Source organism: Sceloporus occidentalis, unplaced genomic scaffold, assembly GCF_023333645.1.
Source record: "Sceloporus occidentalis isolate IW3139 unplaced genomic scaffold, rSceOcc1.0.p SCAF_13, whole genome shotgun sequence".
NCBI classification, from domain to species: Eukaryota; Metazoa; Chordata; class Lepidosauria; order Squamata; family Phrynosomatidae; genus Sceloporus; species Sceloporus occidentalis.
Window position 1 is genome coordinate 15,702,365 of NW_028316993.1, and position 21,800 is coordinate 15,724,164.

The 21,800-nt window shown below is 41.6% G+C and overlaps 1 protein-coding gene across 4 annotated transcripts in view; it reads left to right on the top strand.

The window, feature by feature from the left end:
• Nucleotides 1-9,372: 9,372 nt before the first annotated feature.
• ZMYM4 (zinc finger MYM-type containing 4) overlaps nucleotides 9,373-21,800 on the top strand; it is a 50,038-nt gene continuing 37,610 nt past the window's right edge. For all 4 annotated transcript variants that reach the window (XR_016271879.1, XM_089479198.1, XM_089479199.1 and 1 more), the window contains exon 1: nucleotides 9,373-9,480. The gene's annotated coding sequence lies outside the window, so the exon portion shown is untranslated. The remainder of the gene's footprint in view (nucleotides 9,481-21,800) is intronic.

Sequence of the window (21,800 nt, forward strand, 5' to 3'; positions counted from 1 at the left end):
ATCATCAGAATGGAAACCAAGAGCTTCTTACTGTGCATCTGTCTGTTTGCCACCACAAATGCAAGTCTGGAAAGTCTGATCATGTAGGCAGAATTTGGGAAAGTTCCCTCTTAGACTATTTTAATTATGTAGTTTTAGTTATTTACACTCTACTTTCCTCCCCAGTTTCAGGACTCAAAGGCTGCTTAACAAACGTTAAAACAAATGCAATTGAAAACAGTGAGAAGAAAGAGATGAAAAATATACGAGAGGTTATTTGTCACATACAATTACATAAGTTACATAATTGTTAACTAATGAACACTTCCTAGAATTATTAACACTTCCTAGAACTATTCTTAAATTGAATTAATTTAACACTTCTTACAACTATTAACATTTCATAAAACTATTATTATTACCTTGAATAATAATAATAATAATAAATAGTTCTAGGAAATGTTAATAGTTCTAGGAAGTATCAAATTAATATAATTTAATAGTTCTAGGAAGTGTTGATAGTTATGGATGCTGTTTATTTATTATTTTTAAAATTGTTAATTAATTTATTTTACAAAACAAGGAGAGTAATTATAGTGTCCCTCCCACAGGCAAAACAACAACAACAGCAACAACAACAATGTAAAGAACCCCCTTTTAAAGGAATAATGGTGGAACATAGAAACTGGCCCTTCCCTTACATGGAAGGAAGAGCTTCCCCATGGCTTTAAACAGAGATTGTTCTTATTGTGTGCCTTCAAGTGTTTTCCTCCTTATGGTAACCTGTTATAGGGGTTTTCTTGGTAAGATTTGTTTGGGGGAGGGTTTTGCCTTTGCTTTACTCTGAGGCCAACTTGCCTGAGGTCATGCAGTGGGTTTCCATGATTGAGCAGGATTTGAACCCAGGTTTCCAGAGCTGTAGTCCAATGCTCAAACCACAGCACCACAGTGGCACAGAAAACAGAGATACTGTGCTTAAGAGGACATCAGGAAGAAAGTTAACTCCCGTCCAGTTCTGTCTTGAGAACCAGCTCCTTCTGGACCATTCCTTGCTAGCCATAGTATCTCCTACCATGCATCAGCGGTCTATTCTTGCAACCCCACACCTCTAGGACTTGCTTTTCAAGGGAAATGGAACTGGGGAGTTCAAAACTAGCAGGTTGGTTATGATGAATTTTGCTTAGCTGCAGGGATGTGCTTACACCTGCTTATTATAAATAAATTATACTGCAAATAAATTATGACTGACCCATTTTCTTTTCTGACTCATCTGAGTCTTTTAAGTATCCAGGGAAAAACTAGTTGTTCTTGTGGGTCTTCACGTTGTTTCATGGTGACGTTATCATGGAGTTTTCTTGGCAAGGTGTGTTCAGAGGGGGTTTGCCTTTGCCTTCCTCTGAGGCTGAGAGAGTGTGACTTGCCCAAAATCACCCAGTGGGTTTTTCCCTGGACTAGTGGAGATCCCATCCTAACGCACAACCCACTACACCACTCCGGCTTTCAACATCTGTTAGAGGCAAATAATCTTCCCAACCTCCTCAAATTATCTTTTCCAACCCATTACACCGCAACGTCTTAATCGTTATATTCATTATCTCCATGCTGGCCTTTATAGAAACAGATGAAGATTAAAAATTAAAGAAAAACACAACAGATTAAGGTTATAAAATCATTACAGACATATAAATATTTTAAAAGCAAACCCTTGTGTACATGCTGAGTATACAAATTAGAACAAAAATTAAAAACCTGCCCAAAGCGAACAATCTAAGCTGGCTCAATTGCCCTCTACCCGTATTATGTACTGCACTTTGACTCCCATCATCCACAGCAACATGGCCACAGGTTGGTGGGAGTTATAGTCCAAATCATTTAAAAGCTGCCTCATTGGATAAAACAAGAGAGTTTAAGTGTGCATGTGTGTGTATGTATATCTATATCTATAAAATCAGTTTTTAAAAAATTACATGCAAATGTTTACAGGCATGCGGTTCTGACTGTTGGCCCAAAACACTGAAACATGCCAATGGCAGTGAAAAACAAATGTGTTAACAAAACCAGAGAAGACTTGTGTTTTCTCCCTTTCATTTGTATCAAAAGATACAAAATCTGCATTGGTGTCAATGCAACACTTTGTATACAACTCTTGCAACCAAAATTAAATTGGGGTATAATGATTTTAAAGCCTCAAGAAGACTGATGCCCTGTCGAGTTTAGGTTGAGAGGGAAGAATGCCTTGCTTAACAAAAATGCCGTACAGTCTGGCTGTGAAATGCATCCATAAAGAGGATGTGATTTTTGTGTCAGGCCCTGGCTTCATTTGCAAAGATATAATGCCGCAGCTGCCAAGCCTTCTGTTCGGTGAAACACATGCGATGGGGGGAAGCGGAGAGTGAAACATAAGATGCTTTTAAAGTCCAGCTTCCTTCTTTTGTCCCTCCCATTGGTGCAGACTTCCTGGATAAAGTCCATGTGGGAAATGGCATGGGGGTGGGGAGCAGCTGCAAATGCAATTCGTTTTGCAAGAAAGGGAATGTGTGGGAGCAGGAGACAGTTAATTTTAACCCAAAATCTGGCCTATGTCCCTGTGGGTGTGTGCACAAAGTTAGGGACACCATAAAGATAAACCCTTGGTACATCTATTCCTAGCAGAGTTTGGAAATGTTACATTTTAAAATAAAATTGGATGACTACACACACACACACACTAAAGCACTTCTATCCTGCCCTTTATCATAGGCTCTCAGAGTAAAATACAGTATAAACAATTTAAAATATTTCCACGTTAACAACATAATTTCAACAAAATCAAAACATATTGTAACATAGGCCCTGTACAGACTGAAGGAGCACCGCATAGCTGCGCCGCTGTGGCTATGGTGCCCTTTCAAGGGCGCAAAAGGAGCCACAGTTGCCGCAGCCCCGATCTGGCGTGAAAAGGGATGGCCGCAGGCTGCCCCTTAGAGGCAGTCTGTAGAGCCCCATAGTAACTCTTAAGTTCTTAACCCTACAAGCCCCCTTTACCTACTGTAACCATTTAAAAACTATGGACACCTAGACTTGAATGGCTGCATGCTTTGGGAGCTGTAGTTCAAACAAGTTGCTTTCACAGCCCCCAATTGTTCTGATTTGGCACGGACGGCCCCAACTGATTTCATGTCACCCCACTTTTTCAGCTGCTTTTAAAAGATCCCAGTTTCTCTCTCCTCCTTCCATTTTCCTCTTTTGGCCTAGTCAGCTTACTACAGACTGTATCCACCAAAGTGACTAAAGCTGTCTCTGTCCCATAAGAAGGCCTGAAACAAAATGTCCCTCTTGGTTCTGCTGGATCTCTTGGCAGCTTTCTATACTATTGGCCATGGTAACCTTCTGGGATGGAACTTAGGGACATTGGTTTACAGTAGCTCTATTCTGTCCTGGAGGGGAAACCCAAAAGTGGTGTTGGGGGATATCTGCTTGACCTCTTGGCTGTTGGCCTGTGGGGTGTCTCAGGACTCAGTTCTGTTCCCCATGGTATTTAACATATACAGAAAACTACTGGAAGACATTGTCCTGAGCACTGAAATTTGTGCCATCAGTATGTTAGAAGGGTTCAAAGAGCTTCAGCCACATTGCTAACTGGGGCTGGCTACAGGGGACACACAACTCCCTTGTTGCAACAGCTTCAGTAGCTGTTGGTCTGCTTCCAGGCACAAATCAAAGTGCTGGTATTGACTTACAAAGCCCTACATGGCTCAGGCCCAAGTTATTTGAAGGACTGTATTTTCACTTAACCAGTCATATATGTAGAGATCATGTAGCACCTTTGAGACTAACTGAAAGAAAGAAGTTGGAAGCATGAGCTTTCGTAGGCTTAAGTCTACTTCCTCAGACCAAATGCATCTGAGAAAGGAGAAAGGAGGACAGGCAAACACTTGCCCTACAAGGCTCCTCCCTGCTTGTCTTTAACCTGAGGAGAAGGCCAAGTGGAGGATGAAGATGGGTGAACACTCACAATGTTCCTCTGCTGTTCGGCTTTCTCTTGAGGAAAGGGCCAGGCAGAGGAAGTGGACAGAATTAATATTAATTGATTAATTAATTAATATTTAATTAAAACCTATCTGCAGCCCAAAGAAATTAGTCTATTATAATTTTGGCCCTTTCCTGCTACCAAGTTGTGCAAGTCTGGCCTAGATAATGGATGGAGGACTACCAAAGAATACCAGGTGCTTTAAGCTATATTTCAGAGGCAAACTGCTCTGAGTATTTCATACCTAAGAAAAACTGATGAAATTAATGGGATTGCCATAAGTCAGCAGGCATCTTGATGGAGAGAGAGAGTAACAGAGAGAGATGAGCATGCGCACTTGCACACTCAACCCATCAGCTTGAATTCAACTCCCTGGGAGCCTTTTGTCCTCCCTGCTTTCCTGCTGAGTCCATCCCAATGACATCACCAGTGCCATGGAAATGGAAATCATCCATCTGTAGCCTGGATTCCTTTCTGTCTCCCCCCACCCATGACTCCCACAGGCACACAGTTACTTTAACTCCCACCCTCCCCCTCATATTTGCACAGAGGAAGGGGAATCATACACAGCGTGGTTGAACAGGCTGCTCTTTCTATCTGCCATCCGCTGCTAGGCTATTGGAGAAGCGCTCTCTTCCATCTGTCATATTGCGAACAGAAGCACAACCCCTTGGACTGGCAAAAATGGGGCCCGTTCAAAGAAACACCTTTTTGCATGCTAGCAAGTGATCTTATTAGCTTTGCTATTCTCAATATCTATTTCTTAAACACAGGTAAGCAGTTTGATTACCAGAACTGATGCAATCTTTGCCCTGTTTGCGGGTCCTTTCTGAACACTTGAAGCTTAGCACTAAAGTTTATCTGCTTTACCAGGATGGATTTGCAGGTTCTGCTAGGGAGAGAAATAATTTTAGTGGCCAAAAGACTGCATAGGGAAAACAATTTATGCCCAGCATTATAAGTCAACAGAAGGCGGGCCTCATAACTCTTTCAGCATGGGAACCTATGGTACAGAGATGTCACCTTGTCAGTTGTCATCAAGTCCACTTAGCTGTCTTATTGCATCATCTGAAGGCATGACTCATTAGAAAAGACAATATGCTAGGAAGGGTAGAATGTAGAAGAAAGAGAAGAAGAGGGCAAGTCAGGTGGCTAGACTCAATCAGAGAGGTCATGGAGCTGAATTTGCAAGACTTAGGAAGTGCAGTAGAGGATGGAGGGGCTTAGAGATGTCTCATCCACAGGGTCGCCATGATTTGGGATCCACTCAAAGGCAGTTAACAGCAACAAACAACTTTGACTTATGATCTTCCTCTGAATGATACTTCATAGAGCTCTCCTGTAGCCTCAGAGCCATGGTTTTCTTGACTAAATCAATCTCCCATAGTGCAGCCATGTAGTACAGTTCCTAGAACAGCTCTGAGCCCCCACCATTAATTGATGAGAAAACATTGGACTACAATGTAGTTGATCCCCATCAGGAATTATCAATCAGAATTACCCCAGGGTTACCATTCATAAAATGCCCAGGCAACTATAATGAAATTACTGTACATAGCTGTGTAGGTGAAAGCCAGAGTGGTATAGTGTTCGAACCTTGGACTAGGATTCAAGGTTCAAATCCTGGTTTGGCCATGTAGACCTACTGGGTGACCCTGGGTAAGTCATATTTTCTCAGCTTCAGAGGATGGCAATAGCAATCCCCTCTCTGAACAAAACCTGCCATGAAAAGCCCATGATAAGATTGCCTTAGGGTCGCCATAAGTTGGAATAGACTTGAAGGCACACAACAAGTAGTGTGAAAAGGATACAGGTTACATTACTTAAGGTTGCATTAATACTGCAAGCATTTAAACTATTCTGATAGCTGCATGGGAAAAGATGTGATCCCATCTGTGCTTACCTGAGAGTAGGTCCTATTAAAAGCAGTGGGGCTTAGCTTTTGAGTTGACGTCTATAGGATTGCACTGTGTATTTATAACTTTGCAGGTTTTAGGAGATGGGTGGAGAAGGCAACTGGTTGTTGTTGAGGGTGGCTGGAACAATTTGGTACCCTAGTTTGCATGTATTAAACAAGCTTAATTTTCAAATAACACCAAGGTCCTATGCACTTTAACATGAAAGTAAATCAGATTGTGTTCAAAAGCTTACACTGGACAGTGTGATTAGCAATACACCTTTTCTGGTTACAAATATTTGTGGACAACTATAAAAAGATGTCACACTAGCTTATTGTGGTGGTGTGCTTTTAAGTTGTTTCTGACATACGGTGACCCTAAATTGAATCATATACTTTTGGGGGAGAAAAATGAGATGCAAATCCAATAAATAAATCAGGTTGCTCTTTTTATTCTATAGTTTTGAGTCATAATATGCAAGGAGCATTATAAGAAACATAGGAAACAGGAAATTAAAGAAAATTAAGTCATAAAAGGAAGGAAGCATACCCTCCAACTGTCCCCATTTGGCCAATACAGTCCTGCTTAACCCTTTCATCCCAATTTTCAGTCATTTTTAATTTTCTTTCAGTTTTTTCTTCTCTTCTCACTATCCTCCTTTGTCCTCAGCTTACTTCAGTTGCTGCAGATTGAATTCAGAGGGCAAAAATAGTTTTAACTTACTTAATTCAGGAGCGAAGAGAGGAGGAGAAGGGAGCAGAATCTTCCCCTTTCCAGGAGACTTAGGCAAAAGCAAGCTGCTGCGGCATCTCCTGCCTTGTCTGTTCTTCCTCATTCATAAGTCTGATGACACTCTGATGTTGTTTGGCCACATGTGTCTATGAAATGATCGAAGATATGAGAAGGATATTACAAAACTGAAGGTATATATATGGCCTAGCAGCCCAATGAAGCCAGTTAAAGCTCCCCATGAACCATCCCATCCCCAAAGCATTAAAAAATGTGTTATAACATAATCCTATGCATGTCTAATCAGTGACTAGTCCTATTGGGCTCAATGGGCATTACTCCCACATAAACAGAAGAATAAGGATGGAGTCCTATACCTGATGAGGGTTGCTGGGAAGAAGTTGGAAATCTTTTAATCTAGATCCTCCAGCATCGCTCTGTTGCAAGTTGACCAGAGAAAGAGTCATGCTGGAGGGCCTAGAGAATAATAATAATAATAATAATAATTTGTTTTATTTATATACCGCTATTCCAAAGATCATAGCGGTGAACAGCAAGTAAGCTAATTAGCAAGTAAGCTAATTTGCCCCCAACAGTCTGGGTACTCATTTTAGCGACCTCGGAAGGATGCAAGCCTGAGTCGAGCTTGGGCCCTTTGCTGTTCTTGAACTCACAACCTTGTGGTTTCGAGTGAATGGCTGCAGTACAGGCATTTTAACCACTGCGCCACTTCTCTAAGCATTTTTAGGTCCTCCGGCATGATTCAACCTGGCTCATGTTGATCATAGCATTGTGTTGGAGAACCTAGACATTCCTAGAGAGGTGTTGTCTCAGGGGGAAAAATTAAATTGCAGTTTTCCCACTTTCATGAGAGTTTTGAGTCCTTAACCCCAGCAAAAGTCCAAGCTTCTCCCTCACATTTTTATTTCCTAGAGTCATAGAGTTGGAAGAGACCCCCAAGGGACCTGATCCAGTCCAGCTCCATTCTGCCATGCAGGAACTCTCAATCAAAGCATCCCTGACAGATGGCCATCCAACCTCTGTTTAAAGACCTCCAAAGAAGGAGACTCCACCATTATCTGAAGAAGTGTGTTTCACTATCACTCTTACTCTCAGGAAGTTCTTCCTAATGTTGAGGTGGAATCTCTTTTCTTGGAGCTTGCATCTATTGCTCCATTGGGTCCTAGTCTCTGGAGCAGCAGAAAACAAGCTTGCTCCCTCCTCAATATGACATCCCTTCAAATATTTAAACAGGGCTATCATATCACCTCTTAACCTTCTCTTCTCCAGGCTAAACATCCCCAGCTCCCTAAGTCGTTCCTCAGAGGGCATGGTTTCCAGACCCTTCGCCATTTTAGCCATGCTCCAGTTTCTCCACATCCTTTTTAAATTGTGGTGCCCAGAACTGGACACAATATTCCAGGTGGGGCCTGACCAAAGCAGAATATAGTGGCACTATTACTTCTCTTGATCCAGACACTATACTTCTAATGATGCAGCATAAAATTGCATTGGCCTTGTTAGCTGTCGCATCGCACTGTTGACTCATGTTCAACTTATAGTCTACTTGGACTCCCAGATCCCTTTCACATGTAGTTTCGTTCAGCCAAGTCTCCCCCATCCTATATCTATGCATTTCAATTTTTCTACCTAAATGCAGTTTCTTACATTTCTCCCTATTGGACTTCTCTGGGGAATTTTTAGATCCGCCAGGACGATTCTAAGGTCAACATTTGGTTTGTGTTGATCACAGAGTTGTGTTGGGAACCTAGAAATTCCTAGACAGGTGTTTTCTCAGGTAATTTTAAAAAGAAAATGGTGGTTTTTCCACTTTCATTGGGGTCCTGAGCCCTCCCTAACCGCAGCAAAAGCACACCTTTTTCTAACTCACATTTTTATTTATCACTTAGAAATAAATATGTTGAGAGGTGTGTGTGTGTGTGTGTGTATATATATATATATATATATATAAAGAGATTATATTGTTGTAAACTGCCTCGATCTCATTATAGAGGCAGGGGCATAAATAAATAAATTTATTATTATTATTATTATCATTATTATTATTATATGAAAAGGGAAAAACAGAAAACCAGGGGGGGGGAAAAAGAAAAACATAGGTGGAAGAACAAGAAAATAAAGGGAACCAAACCCTATCATGGGTTTATAATGAATATTTAATGTTATTACTGGGCTTTTATTAATGACTGATTAGGATTTATTATCATCGTCGACTCATTTAACGATTTTAATTGTATATTATAGTTTGGTGTGTTGTAATTTGTGTTTTAAGAAAGAGGTGGTTGTGGGGTTATTTTGTTATGTGTATGGTTTATCGATGTAAGTTGCCTCGATCTTATTACTGAAGCGGGACAGAAATAATAATAATTATTAATAATAATTAATTAATTATTATTATTATTATTATTATTATATTATTACTATGGTTCCTTTGAGCCTTTCAGTCATTAATGGCTTTTGGGGAGAAAATATAAACCCTCAAACAAACTGAAAACTGGATTCAACTTAATAAGAGTCCATTAAAAACCACTCTTTCCAGGCCTTGAGGTGGCCTTCCTCCAAAGAGACACACACCAAAAAAGAGGCGCCTGTCCCTTTAAGAGGGCGCCATGTTGGGACAGCGGAGGCGGAGGAGCGCGCCGCGCGCATGCGCAGAGGGGCGGAGACTCCAAGAAAGGCAGGGCCCATTTCTGCCAGCGGAGTGCGCTTGCGCGGGGCGCATGCGCGTCGCCGATCTCCCCGCCCCTGGCTGCTAGGGCTGGTCTTTCGCAGCTTTAACCAAATTGGGGGGGTTTCTTCTTCCTCGCGGGGCCTGGAGGGTCCCTGCCGCTTGGAGCCTCGGAGGTGGGTCTCCTTATGTTTTGATATGGATGTATTTGAGGGGGGCTTCTTGAGGGAGACCCCCACATGCCTCCTTCCCCTTCGCCTCGCCTGGGAAGCCCGCCTTCCTCCCCTCGCAGCCCCCCATGAGGACCATGACTCCGCCTCAAGCCGCAGAAAGGGGCCACGAAGAGGGAGAAGAGGAGCACCTCTCCCCCTTCGCCCCCAAAATGGCGGCCAACAAGGAGGCGGGGCCAAAGCCGCGCGCCAGAGGGAGGGGGCGGGGCCAAAGCGGGAGGGGGCGGGGCCAAGGCGGGAGGGGCGGGGTCAACAGGAGTCCTCCTTTTCCCGGACATGGTCCACCTCCCAGGCTTCTTCTGCTCAAGAGGAGTTCCCCAAAGGTCCTCCATTCAGGGTCACTGGGGGTCCTCTCTTCCCTTCAGCCCAAAAGGTCCTCCATTCAGAGTGACCACATGTCCTCCTTTTCCAGGACATGGCCAGGTTTTTGTCCAGGAGGACTTTCCCAAAGGTCCTCCATTCAGGGTGACCTGTCATCCTCCTTTTTCCGGGACACGTCCAGCCTTTCAACCTTCTAGGTGGAATCCCCAAAGGTCCTCCTTTCAGGGTGACCACATGTCCTCTTTTTCCAGGACGTGCCCTACCTTTCCACCTTCTGCCCAGGAGGAATCCAAAAGGTCCTCCACTCAGGGTCCTCCTTTTCCAGGACATGACTTACCTTTCAAGCATGTGACCAGGACAAATTTCCCCAAAAGGGTCCTCCATTCAGAGTGACCAGGTGTCTTCCTCTTCCAGGATGTATCCTACCTTTCCATCTTCTATCCAGGAGGAATCCCAAAAGGTCCTCCAATCAGGGCCACCAGGTGTCCTCCTTTTCCAGGACGTGTCCTCCTTTTCCATCTTCTGTCCAGGAGGAATCCCAAAAGGTCCCCCATTCAGGGTGACCCAAAAAGGTCCCCCGTTCCAGGATCGTGGGTCGTGTCTTCCATGTTTCTTGAAGGTCCTCCATTTTGAGATCTCTTGTCCTCCTTTGCGGTTAGGATGCCTAGTCACCTGGTGATACTGGGAACACTTGCGCTTAGGGGAGCTGGAAGGGCGATGGGAAATGTTTCTGGCTTCGGATGTAGGGGCTCAAGGGGTTGCCCTGGATTTTAGGGCTGGACCCTGGGCAAGCCACAGTCTTTCAGGTTGACAAGAGAACAAGGTACTGCAAAATGGAAGACATTCAAGGAAAAGGTAGGACGTGACCAAAGGAAACCTAAAAGCACTTGTTTGTGCTCAAAAAATGGACGGCGTTTTGGAATTCCTCCTCGACAGAAGGTGGAAAGGAAAGAGATGACCAGAAAAGGAGGATGTCTGGTCAGCTTGCATCCATTCATCCTCAAGGAAAGGCAATGGCAAATCTTCGAATGAATCTTGTCAAGAAAACCCCGTGATAGTTTTACCTTTGGATCGCCATGAGTTGGAAACAACTTGGAGGCACGGAACAACAGTTGGAAGGCCAGAAAGCCATTGTGGTGTTGGGGTTTGAGCCTCGTAGTAGGACTCTGGAGACAAGGGTTTGAATCCCCACTTAGCCATGGAAGCCCACTGTAAGTAACCCTAAGGTGAGTAACACTCTCATCCTCAGGAAGGCAATGGCAAACCTCCTTTGAACAAATCTTGCCAAGAAAACCCCAGGATAAGGTTGCCTTCTTGTGTGCCTTCAAGTCACTTCTGGCTTATGGGGACGCTAAGGCAAACCTATTATAGGCGGCTCTTGGCAATATTTGTTCAGAGGAGGTTTGCCATTTCCATCTCCTGAGGTTGAGAGCGTGGGACAAGGTCAGTGGAATCAAGGCTTTCATGGTCGGCATCCATAGTTTTTTGTGTGTTTTTCAGGCTATGTGGCCACGTTCTAGAAGAGTTTATTCCTTTTTATTATTTTTTATCTTAAAACATATATAGAAAAGAGAAAGAAAGAAAAAGCTGCAACAACAGAAATGATAAAAAGACAATACCTAGCACAAAAATAGACAAAATTACTTCTGTTCCCCGATTTGTCTAATCTATTTTGTATCAGTTTAAATACCTTTTACTTCTCTCCAAGTTGTATATCTATCTCTTTGTTATTGTAAACTTAAATACATGCCCATTGTGTTACTTACTTATCTCTGTATTTTATATTTCCAAATCTTAATTCACTAACAAAATCCAATGATAATATACATAGACATCCTTTGTCTGTAGTGTCGTAAGTATTCATCTTCATGGAAATGCCTTCTCTGAAGATGCCAGCCACATGCTGGCGAAACGTCAGGAATAAACTCTTCTAGAACATGGCCACATAGCCTGAAAAACCCACCAAAAACCTATGTTTTGGCTGAGCTGGGAAACAAACCCTCGAGTCATAGTCCAGCATTCAAACTCCTATGCGCTTTAGGGTCGCCACATGCTGGAAACGACCGAAAGGCACACAACAGCAGCATTGGAAGATGAACATTTTGGTGATGATGGTGCACTTTGGGGTTAATGGAGGATTCTGGGGTGCCAAGGGATGTTGGGAGACTGCATGGTGCCTATCAGAAATAGAGATAATGAATTAAGAGGTTGGAGTATAATGGGTTAGAACAGATAATTTGAGGAGGCTGGAAAAAAGTTTTTGTCTCTGACAGATGTTGGAAGCTAGGGTGGCGTAGTGGTTTGTGCGTTGGACTCCAGCTCCGAAGACCAGGGTTCGTATCCCTGCTCCTCCATTGAAAACCATTGGGAGACCATGGAAAAGTCACACTCTCTCAGGAAGCCAATGGCAAACCTCCTCTGAACAAAACTTGTCAAGAAAACCCCATGCTAGGGCCGCTATAAGTTGGAAATGACTTGAAGGCACACAGCAATAACAGATGCTGGAAGCCCCAGAGAAATGTTGATAACTGTCAAGAAGGATGATCTGTAGGTTGAGGTTTTGTGAAATGTTTAAAGAAATATGTTTATTTTTGGTCATTGTGGCTCTTCACAAATTGCAAGAGAATTGGTAGGAGGTAAAGTGAATGAGAAGTTCCCATTGATGATGTGGAAGGGTTGGTTTGTCTTGGAAGAACTTTGGCGGATCCGATGGAGACTTGTAAAGCATTGTAACTTATTTGTTGAGGGATGAATTGTTTTCTTAAGTGCAGCAGGACTCAAAATGGGGAATGGGGGGATAGGGATTTAAAAGTTGCACTGCTACAAGAGGATGGGAATTGCAATGGTACACAAATGGATGAGGGGACAGAAAGGGGGAGCAGACAGATTTGGGGCCTGGTGCATCTCTCTATATATATGAAAAATAAGAAAATATGAATGACACAAGGATGTTTTTATGTCTTACTAAGGATAAGCATTATGAGCAGCCAATTAATGTGATAGTGCTTTGGGAGTTTTTGTACTGGTCAATAGCACAGGAGAGCTAAAGTACTTGCAGTCTTACATTTATAAGCTGGAATAACTGTCTCCTCTCTCACAAAAATTGTATTCAAAAGTATATTTTAAGTTCACATTTGGTATTTTAAGTACACAATAGCATTATAGGCAACCTTTACTGCTTTGACTTTTGCGGATTTGATTAGTATGTTCTCTAGGAATCTCTAGGTCCTCCAGTGCAACTCTGCTAAAAGTTGTTGGAGGGTCTAGAGCTTAAACACTACTCTGGGCATTTCTAGGTCCTTCAGTGTGATTCTATGGTCAATGTCTGGCAGAGTTGCACTGGAGAGATTCCTAGAGAGATGTTCTCTCAAGGTTTAAAACAGTGGCTTTTGGGGGAAGTTTCTCCTCTTACGCAGGAGTCCTGTGCCCTTAACCCCAGTGAAAGTGAAGGACCAGCTTCATGTTCATAAAAGATTTTAGCCTTGAGAACAACTTTGACAACCTCACATTTTCCAGGGCAGGAAAAACAGATTTTTCAAGCTTTGATCATCTGCGTTTAGTTTAGTCGATTTGATATTAAAACTTAGCTCAGATTTTTAGAGGACGCTGTTGCAATATGTGCTTGGAACTGGTGTAAAGCATGAGGAAGAAAAACTCCAGGGCCTTCTGAAACATTTGCTGACTTGATATTGGTTTAAATCAGTGATTCTCAAACTCCAGATGTTTTAGACTTCTCCTCCTAGAATTCCTGACTGTAGACTGGGAGTTGAAGTCCGAAACACCTGGGGAACCACTGGTTTAAATAATTTCTAAGGACTGACTGTGAACTATCCTACCGTGGTTTCTAGAAATCTGAATGTTTTTCTAGTTCTGGTCCAAGATTATGGTTGAAGTTCATGTTGCATATTTTGAAAGAATTCACATTTTAAAGACCTATACAAAAAACAATGAAGAGAAACCATTACAAGTGCTTATCTCTGGAATAGCCACACATGAGTTTGGCATGGAGATCTGCTTTGATAAACAAATTTAGAAGATGGAGGAAGTTCTGCATTAGAGGTGAATGACAGGTTATATTCTGCAATATCTCTGTCCTGGTGGTTTTTATTAGTAAAAGTGGGTGCAGTTCACCAAGGTTTATGCCAAATAAAACTTGTGTAGTTTCACTGTTGTCCAAACCTGACAGCAGCTGGAACTGTGATTTGTTTCTTTCCAACAAGCCAAAGAAAGGACCTGGGATTTATTCTATGGTTTCTTTCTCTGGCCGGATTGCTGTTTTTCACTGTCGTGTTCATAGAGCAATAGTGTGTGTTTTAACATCTCTCATTGCATCCAGGAACAATTGGTGTGCATGCACTTGTATGCTCCTGGACTAGATTGCTTTCCGAATCCTGCATTTCATTGCCTTATCATAGTCTTGAATTCTGGCAGTGGCTTCAGTACAGTCAACCTCTTTATGTCTCCATTTGCTGACAATTTGAAGGATGAAATGATCTAGAGATCTCAGGAAATCGCATGTTTTCATGGCTATGGTGTTAGTCTTAAAAAAGGTTTTACACTAACACTTAACATTTACACTTGCATGTATAACATTTACATGCTAACAGTCTTCTTATGATATGTAATGTATCTTCACTACTTCTGACTCACCAACCTGTCCTCTCATCAACCACCTAATAGTGCCACTGTATTCTGCTCTGGTCAGGACCCACCTGGAATATTGTGTCCAGTTCTGGGCACCACAATTCAAAAAGGATGCTGAGAAACTGGAGCCATGTGTCCAAAGGAGGGCGACTAAAGGGTCTGGAAACCATGAAGCCCTATGAGGAACGACTTAGGGAGCTGGGGATATTTAGCCTGGAGAAAAGAAGATTAAGAGGTGATATGATAGCCCTGTTTAAATATTTGAAGGGATGTCATATTGAGGAGGGAGAAAGCTTGTTTTCTGCTGCTCCAGAGAACAGGACCCAGAGCAATGGATGCACGCTCCAGGAAAAGAGATTTCACCTCAACTTTAGGAGGAACCTCTTGACAGTAAGGGCTGTCCGACAATGGAACACACTCCTTCCTTGGAGTGTAGTGGAGTCTCCTTTCTTGGAGGTCTTTAAGCAGAGGCTGGATGGCCATCTGTAAGGGATGCTTTGATTTGGATTTCCTGCATAGCAGGGGGTTGGACTGGATGGCCCTTGCGGTCTCTTCCAATTCTATAATTCTATGAACCTCAATAGCAATTTTACAAGTTGTATTGTCCAGGCTGGTGCTGCAATTCCATTCTGCGATAGAAAAAATTGTCATAAACCAATTCCTTAAAGAGAGGAGAGGACAGAAAATATTAGAACATCGCCATTTTCAAGTGATGTCTGTATTCTTTCTAATGTACGAAGGACAACAAATGCAGAGAACATGGCCACTGTGGAAGCAAACCATGTCTTTCCTGATGGTCGTTGGCCTCTTCCAAGCTTCCTCATCTGCTGGTCAAGCTTATCTAGGATTCTGATGCAGCCTCGCATTTGTGTTGTGTGATGTCATAGCATGGAATGCGTGAAGTCTGGCTGTATAGAACAGAAGACTGAAATACGCATGTTTTATCGTGAGCGGGAAGATGTGTGTGAGTTTTATTCTTGGGTGATTCATTAAATTTCTGATGGCGCTATAGTGGCCTAGATCTTAACAAAGTTCCATTAATTAATGAAATGGGCCTTTTGTGCCACCTTCCATCCCCATCACAGCCTGCTTCTGGGAGGTGTTTCAAGACTGGGTCGGATACAGTGCAGACAGTTGCAATGGAAGTGAAAAATCAATGGAAAATGTCCCCTGTGCATTAGCAGAAGAGCAGCTTCGGATCGAAGCCAATATCTTTACTGTTCAGTCAAGTGCATGTTTGCTTGGAAGCAAGTCCTGCAAAGTTCAGTGAGGTCAGTTTATTCCCGGGTTAAGCGTTTGTAGGATAATGGAGTAAATACTGTTGTAGTAGGAACTTTTGTGGGTTTCATAGACATTGCAAGCTTGCAAGCTTGCTCATCTGTACACCGGCATGAAGTCAGTTAAGTTAAAACATCCTCTTTGCTGATTTGTATTGTTAATCTGTTGGATTGAGTAAATAGACTTTGAATAAATAGACTTTTCTAAATCCAAATTAATCTTTTTTTGACTACTCTGTACATGTTAACAGCTCTCATTGAAATATTTACACTTTAACAAATTAACTATGAGGATGATAGCATAGTTACAGCTAAAGCCAGAATAACATCTCAAGATGGAAATTACTTGTATTTACATGGTTTCTACTAAAAATTGAGTTTTGTAGTTCTTTAGGGCAGTGCTACCAAAGAAGTAGGAAAATTATCATCTAGGAAGGCTTGAAGCTGCCATTGTTCCGTAGAATTATTAACACTAAAAGTTAACAGTTCTGTGGGGTTTCCATACCTGGAAATGCTGGGAATTGAATTTAGGATTTTCTACATACAAAGCCTGCTCTTCGCGACAACTGTAACAAACTGAACTACAAAACCACTCTACATGAGTTTCGGTATGTTTGTGAAACGTCACTGAAAATATGAGAGTGAATTCGAAATTATGGAGAGAGGGTTCCATCTACTTAATTTGGGTCCTGAACTCAAACTTTAACTCCATACATAAAAAATCCTGAAATGGGGAATTTTCCACCACCGTACCACGAAGTTGATAAGATCTCCACAAATATTGCTGATAGTGAGTATTTTGTCAAGAACGATCGATGTTATGTCAGCGGAGCCTGCCTTCCAAACCAAAAAAAAATAGTGCCCCAAAGGGTTAACAATAATTTCAGCCTAGATGTGGAGTAATAATAACAATAATTTTTATTTCTATCTTCCCGCCTCTCCCAAAGAATCGAGGCGGGATCACAGCAGAGTTAAAATTACACTTACAATATTGCAGCATTAATAATAATATAATAATATTTATTTACTTATACCCTGCTCTTCAGCCAAGGCTATCAGAGCGGCTTACAAATTGTTAATTAGACATTTCCCTGCCCTCCGGCTTACAATCTAAAAAAGACAAGACACAAAAGGAGAAGGGAATGGCAGTGGGGAAGAGGAAAAGTCCAGCAGATCTTCTCTTAGTTACTGCACAATTAAAACCACAGCTAAAAATATAAAAACATACGAACATAAAAACATAGAAACATAAAACATCAATTAATCACAGGGTCAGCTGCTCTCGTTCCATACTAGTGGTCTTCATAGGAGGTCAGAAGGGTATGCGCGCCGAAAGAGCTCTGTCTTTACCGCCTTCTTGAAAGTTTCCAAGGATGTGACAAGGCGGGTCTCCTCTGGGAGTCCATTCCATAGTCTAGGGGCAGCTATACTGAATGCCTTTTGGGAAGTAGAAACGGGTTTGGATGCTGGTATGTCCAATGGGTTCTTCCCACTTGTTCTAAGAGTGCGGGGCGGATTGTATAGGGAGATGCATTCCCGTAAGTAACCCGGACCCAAGCCATGTAGGGCTTTAAATGGAAGATGGAAGATCACAGCTCTGCAAATGGAATAAATGTTTGGGTTTTTTCTGACAGACCTGTGTGAAGAATCATAGAGTTGGAAGAGACCGCAAAGGCCATCCAGTCCAACCCCATTCTGCCATGCAGGAATTCTCAGTCAAAGCATCCCCGTTGACAGATGGCCATCCAGCCTCTGCTTAAAGACCTGCAAATATGAATGTTCCATAGTTTTACTTGAAAATGTACAAATGAAAGAACATCTTGTTGGCTCTTCAGAAGTGCCTCAAAGGTCTTCAGAGAGTGTTGTTGTTGTTTTGGGCTACAGTTCTCTGAACCCTTCAGCCAGCATGAGATTCGGGGCGTTGTAGCCCAGAAAAATAATTTTTCGAGACTGTGACCATAGGCATTCAATGGAGAAATTACATAATACAGGGATAGGCCATCACTATATTTTGGGTTTCTTGTTCCTTTCCACGATCAAAATCAAAAATTTATACCAAACAGTAAGAATATATATATATATATATATATATATATGCATAATTGCAGTGTATTTTAATTATAAAGACTTATACAGACAGTTCTTTATTGCCATAATTCATGCAGGACACAGAATTACTGTTATTATGTTATTGTAAAAGATTTTTTATTAATGGTATGAAGTTTGCCTTAATGTGGATTGTCTAGAAGACTCTGAATTGGAACATACTCCGCAGTCCTGAATTGATTGAAATCCAGTTTTGCATGTTTGAGTTGTATTTAGTAATAAAACATGTTGTTGATTTTTCGTGCTGGATACATACACAGTTTTTGCTAACAACCAAAAGTAATTGTGTTGAAATATTTGATGGGGAGATAAAAGGAAGTGTGTTAGGCTGCAGTTTCGTACCAAATCATTTGTAACTGGTACACTGAACTCAGGAGAGTTTATATTTGCATAGGCAAGTATAATATTGCCCTGTTGGGGTTTATATGTTATGTTCAAGCAAGTCTATAAATTTTCATTGAAGCTTAGTTTTTTTTGCAATGCTTAAACATCGTATCTGTTGGCATTTGGTTGGAAGACCCCCCCCTATGGATACCAAAACTGAGGGTGATCAAGTTCCAGTATATACAATGGCATAGTAAAATGGTGCCCCTGAAATAAAATGGCAAAATCAAGGTTTGCTATATGGTTGAACCTGTGGGTGCAGAATCCATCATAACAGAGGGCCAACTGCAAATACATCTCTCTTTTGCCAGTTAGATTTTAAAGAGAAAAAGACTGTAACGCACAGGTTTTTAGTATGAACTATGTGTCTGGATCTCTTCTTACTGATAGTGACTGTGGTAGGGAACTACAGACAACTTTGAGCTTAGATTTTACAAGTATCACATCCGCTGCAGTTTCCAAATTTGATTTTTATTATCAATGTTGCTAAATAATTTTATGAAATGATGCATTTTTTAAAGAAACAAAAATGGGGAATTCTTCAGCAGCATCCACTCAATCTCTCTCTTCCACTGTTCTGTGCTTTTGTCCTGAGAGTCATTGCCAGGCCAAGCACCAGGTCAGCTATTGTGCTTGAAAGCAAGTGAAAGGCAACCAAAGGAGGGGTCTTGAGCCTTGAGATGTTATTTTTGGACTGCAGTTCCCAGAATCCTTAAACTAACTTGTGCATTCTGGGAATTGTACTCCTAAAGTAATTGTGTTCCTAAAGTAATATTTCCAGGTTTCATCACAGCTGTTGCTCCTCTAACCCGCTGCCCTTTGTATGGTTTTATTTAAATGCAGCATTGGTGTTTTCTTGGAATGCACTCAAGAGATCCCACAATGAAGCTATAATGACTTAGTTTAAATACAAGGAAAGATAAAATAGGAAAGAAAAGGCGTGGTGAAAGTATATTATTTTGCTTTCAGATGCAAAGGCATTGTTGGCCTGAAGGAACTGCTATAAATTGCACAGGTAGATAACTTTGCTCTCAACTAAACTTCCTCCGATTTGGTGCCCTCCAGTTGTGTATGATTATCATAGCCAGCCACCACACCACAACTTCTAAACTGTAATATCACAAACATATGCAACTGGATCTACTTTTCAGTTCTTTCAGGAACTAAAATTCCAGCCCACTGTGCACTATGGGATTTATTTTTAAAATGTCAGTCGTCTCCATTTTGTATTTTCTGTAGTTTGGTGTAATGGTTTAAGTGTTTAATTGTGACTTGGAGATCAGTATTTGAATCGGCTACAGAAACCCACTGAGTAACCTTGGCCAGGTCACACTATCTCAGTCTCTGGGGAAGGCAAGACAAATCCCCACTGAACAAATCATGTCAAGAAAACCCCATGATAGGGTTTTCTTAGAGTCGCCATCAGTGGGAAATGACAAAGGCACTCAACAACAACAAAAATACAACATTTGTATGGATAATAAATAAATGCCTGCAGCACATTTGGCCTCATATGCGCCAGCCGTGAAGTGAATAGGTGGAGTCAGAGATCCACCAAAATGGAGTTTGAGAGTCATAGGAAGCTATAAAAGATAGGTTAGGCATTTGTTTGTAAAGAGGCAGGTTGTTTTTTCCATGTTTTGCTTTTACTTATTTAGATTTGCATTGTTTGCACTCTGCTTAATTCAATGGCTCCCATCAGTTTACATACATTGGCCTCAATCCTATTGATGACTAAGAGTGCTCAACTAGAGTAGAGCTGTTGGATCTGCTTGATTTACCTATATGTCAACACACCATTCAACAAATGAGTTAGTAGGTCTGCTCTTAATGGGACTAACTAACAGGATTCCAGCCAAGGTATATTAAAATCATAATTAAAATATGTATGTATAAACATAATAAGTAACTGAAATTAAAGCAGAGCAGCAGTGTGGTCAATAACAACCATGGAAAGCCTATGTAAATAAGTATGTTTTCAGAAGGCATTTGAAAAGTATTAGTCTTAGATGAGAAGTTATTAGTCTAGGTGAAAATTATTAGTCTTAGATGAGAAAAGAGGTTAAAATCTTGTGGCCAAGATCCAAATAACTGCACCAATGGCTTCCTTATACCCAAGGGGTTTTTGTACCCTTGTGTCTCCTACAGCAGTGTGCGCTGTGATAAAATGAGGGAATTTCCAAAACTATTTGTATCATTGGCACTGAGGTCAACTGTTTAAAGGGAAATTTCTAAAATCCCATCAGCCTTTCCCTGGAAATACATACTTATTTGGAGGACTATATACTTCGCATGCAAGAAGTCCCAGTTTCAGTCTCTCTTCCTCCAGGCAGAGATAGGAACAATTCCTCCTTGATATATTGGCCACCCACACTGAATAAATGAGTTTGTTGCTATTATTGTGTGCCTTCAAGTCATTTTCCGACTTACGGTGACCCTATCATGGGTTTTACTTAGTAAGATTTGTTCGGAGGAGGTTTAGTATTGCTTCCCTTGAAGGCTGAGTGTGACTTGCTCACGGCCACCAAGTAGCTTTCCGTGACTGAGCAAGGATTTGAACCCTGGTCTCTAGAGTCATAGTCCAGCACTGAAACCTCTACGCCATGCTGGCTCTAAGTGAGTACTGTAGATAATAACAGTTATATGAATCAGTGCTTTGATTTATGATAGCTTTCTGCAAATCTTTCTGGTGTATTTGTGTGTGATTTGGTTACCATGGTTTGGAGAAAAGTGGGGTTTTAAATATTCTGTAAAATAGCATAAAGTAAATACAAAGCTGTGTTAGGACAAGATGTTCCATTGCCTGCCTACTTCCCAAATGTTAATTGTAATGCACTCTTGGGGATAACAAGGTAGTTTGAGATGATGTGGAGCAGTACTGGAAACAGAGTAGATACATGCCTCATCATTGTACATAATTTACATTGCATTCACTTCTCATGATGCAGATTACATATGTGGCCGGATGACACCACTTGTGCACATGACAGTGATATCTGCAACACTGCAAAGGGCCCCAAAAGGCAGAAATTAGCCCAAACCATCCAGTGAGTACTGAATATGTTCAGTGAATGTGGCAAATTAATTAGTGGCTGGATGGAAATGGCAAAAGGCTGGGAATCAGGGCATTCCTGCTGCCACACTACAACATTAATGCAGTATGACACTGCTTAAAATGCCATTGCTGTATTGTATGGAATCTTGGGGTTTGTCATTTGTTGGAGCATCAGAGCTCTCTGGCAGAGAAGGCTAAATGTCTCACAAAACTACGAATCCCAGAATTGCATAGCATGGAGCCATAGCGGTTACAGCAGTGTCAAACTGGATTAATTTTGCAGTGTAAATGCAGCCCATAACTGGCTGGAAGCTCTGAACAAGAGCCACTGCACAGCTCAACTTTTGGTTATTGTTTTTTTGTAGGACCCACTTGTATATCTAGGTTTATTGGATGGTCTTATGGAACGTATAAAGTCGAGTTTCCTCAAAGAACCCTTTCTTAACAGTCTTCCTAAAGTTATTTCTAAAATCTTGGCT